The following is a 3260-nucleotide window of genomic DNA, read 5'->3' as shown; positions in this document are numbered from 1 at the left end:
CCAAAGATTCTTAACCTGGGTTCTGTGAAATTGGTTTTTTTTTTTAATATTTTGCCATTAGTATTTCAATATAATTGGTTTCCTTTGTAATCCTATGTATTAGTTTGCGCATTCTTTTGAGAAAGGATCCATAAACTTTACCAGACTGCCTGAGGGGTCCAGGACATAAACAAAATTAAGAACCCCTGATTTAGGCCAACATTCTGATTTGACAGAAAAGGAAACTGAGGCTTGGAGAGGCTAAATGACTACTGTAAGGTCGCATAAGAAGTTAGAGGCAGAACCAGGAATACAACACAGGACTCTTGACTCCTAGGCTGGTGTTCTTTCCACTATCACCATAAAGAATGTTCAATGCACTTCAAGTATAAATGGCAAAGAAGTCCCTAGACTGAACAGGAGATGCAGAAGCAGCCAGTGCTTAGGACCTAGTCAGCACTGGCATTGATTTATATCAATATTGCCCTGGGGATGATGCTACTGGACAATACTGAGAGCGAATCTTCGCTCAATTGGACAATTCCATCTTCAGGGTTCACTAGCTCTTCTGCAGGTCATCTGGTACAAACGATCCAGGCAGTAGTTCATGGACCATCCTGACTTCATACCATCTGTTTTTATCATATAGACATATCAACATTTTCCAAACTCTCTCATCACTTGTCTACAGGCTCCACATGGTGCTATAAAGTCATTCTCTAAATTACTGGTAATAGCAATGGCCCAGAACTCTTTGTGTCCTTCTCAGATGGCCTTCTGCATGGCAATGTCTTCTACACAGGTGTCTACTGGGTAGGAAGCATTTTCTATGTTGCATCCTGAAAAAATCTGCCTATCCAGAGTCAGGAAACCAACCCTCCCTGGGAAGTTACTGTAGGGACAGTAAGCAAACTCCTTGGCTTCTTGACCCTTGCAAATGAGCTGCTACATCTGAGCTTGGATCTAAAGGTCCTGAGTGTTTGGGCACAGGGCCAGTCCTACGGGTGCTTAAGCCATGACTTTGTCCCTGAGGAGGTCTTCTCTCAGGTCAGCAGTAGGCAGAGAGCAGGCCTCAAGTGCTAAATTTGACACACATTGGCTATGTTACCCTGGGTCACTTACTTATCATCTAGGGCTGTAGGCAACCACATAAGAGTGTAAGTTACAAAGAAAATACCATCTGGCAAAGAAAATGTCCTCATCTGGGAAAGCTCTATTTTAATTAAATCATAGGTCAAGTCATATACACATGTATCTGTATATATACATGTATCTTATAGATATATTTTATTATATCCTTTCAATTTTATTTTGTAACCAATGTATAAGTAAATATTTTTAAAAATAAATAACAAGGAACTGACTTTTCCTCATACCATGACAATAAGATTGGGGAATGAGAGGAGATAGACCTGAGAGTAGCACCCTGGCAGCCTGGAGAAGGCTGGGCAGTCGGGGAAATAAGAGGCCTTGGTTCACTACCTGAAAAAAGACTAGCAGAAGTAGAGGAAGAGGATTCTGTGGTGCTTTCCCCAGGGCTTTGTACCCAAATGTTCTTATGCTGGGCAAAAGGACTCACCCCCACCATGCCCAAAAAAAAGAGAGGTGAGGAGGGTTTTGGGGGTGGGCATTAGGAGCAGCCATGATCCTTTCTAAGCTTTTCAGCTTATCAAGGATTCCGTGTCTTTATATATCCAGAAGATGTTCTCCTCTCCATTCTGTTTATGTGTTTCTCCATTACTCTATCTCTCTTTCTGCTTGTCTATCTATTTACCAGTAATATTATGTATGTGTATACACAGTATACATTGGCAAGGAAGTGGCTAAAACAATGAATACATATCTATACATATATGCACATATAGAATGCATGGTATATATTAATTATACATATGTATATACCATGATACACACATATGTATTTATACACATTTGTGCATATGATATATACTTAATATACAACATACTTCACATATGAATGTATATTTATATATAACTATATACATATAATAGAGGTAATATATAATAAATGGATAGATAGAGAATGGATAGACTGACAGACATACAGAGGAAGGAGAGAGAGGAGAAGGAGAAGGAAAAAGAAAGAGAAAGAAGTATATGAGTTTACTCACTAAAAATTGCATGTATCAATAAAATCACAATGACAGGTTCAGTTCATATATGCACTAAACCTGAGATTTCATTGGTATAGAGAACTCCAAGGGAGACACTTCCAAGGAAGATAAGCTATTGTAAAATTTATCATCTTAAGCAGCTACTTGAACCACTGAATGGTTGTTTTCCTAAAGTTATATGATCAGTATGTGTCCAAAGCAGGGCTTTTGCCTTGGCTTTCCTGACTCTTCCATTCTTTACACCAATGGTGCTAAACTTAAATAGAAATGGAGCCATTAAACCGTATAGAAGGATCCCAGTGGGCTACAAACTGACTTAGAAAACTACATATATACTTACATATATGTATATATGTATAATTATATATATATATATATACAAATATGTGTCTTTTTATCAATATGTCAACACATTAAAATCATATAAAAACTACTTTTTCACCTGGTTGGAGCCACACTCGTGAGTGTTGTGGGCTGCATGCATTCCACAGACCGCACATTTGATATCTCTATACCGCATCATGTTGCTCTTATATATTTAATTTCTAGTACTGAAAAACACTTTGTAGTATCTTAAAAATGCTGAAAAGATCCAATTAGATCAATGATATCACTCTGAGAAAGTTAGCAGCACTATGCCAATATAGAGTATTCTCATGATCATTTCCACATATGCTTAATAAATCTTTTTTGATTGTGCTTAATTTGGTTCTTCAAAGAACCTATCATGAAAAGAAAGACAGACAGCTTAGCTTCCTGTCTGAGAGACTGAGACAATCTCATATTAGACTATCCTGCTTTTTATTAAACAAGCCTTTTCACATTCACTTTGGATTCCTGAAGCTCAGAGCCCTGTCATTGTGTGACCCACCTCTAGCCTACACCTTCTTCCACTAAACTAGTCCTCAAGCTGCAGATTTCCCACTTAATAACCTCAGGATCATAATCATCCCTGTCGCGGCAATAGTTTTGCTGGGTCCTTTGTCAAAATTCTCCATCAAGTAAATACCTCATTAAAGTAAACGGATTCAACATGCCTGATTCCAAGTTTGCTTAATGTTCACTTCTAATGGATAGATGGGTCATAATGAGCAAACTCTCTCACTCTGTAGTTGGTTTTATTTATACTAAACAGATGTTACTTCA

The 3260-nt window shown here is 37.9% G+C and overlaps 1 pseudogene; it reads right to left on the bottom strand.

Annotated features, from left to right (window-relative positions):
• Positions 1-538: 538 nt before the first annotated feature.
• On the bottom strand, positions 539-1059 carry LOC110198135 (cytidine deaminase pseudogene; annotated as a pseudogene).
• Positions 1060-3260: the final 2201 nt, after the last annotated feature.

The sequence above is a fragment of the Phascolarctos cinereus genome, unplaced genomic scaffold (genome assembly GCF_003287225.1).
Source record: "Phascolarctos cinereus isolate Bilbo 61053 unplaced genomic scaffold, phaCin_HiC Scaffold_4;HRSCAF=312, whole genome shotgun sequence".
NCBI classification, from domain to species: domain Eukaryota; kingdom Metazoa; phylum Chordata; class Mammalia; order Diprotodontia; family Phascolarctidae; genus Phascolarctos; species Phascolarctos cinereus.
This window is presented reverse-complemented; position numbering and strand designations above follow the sequence as displayed.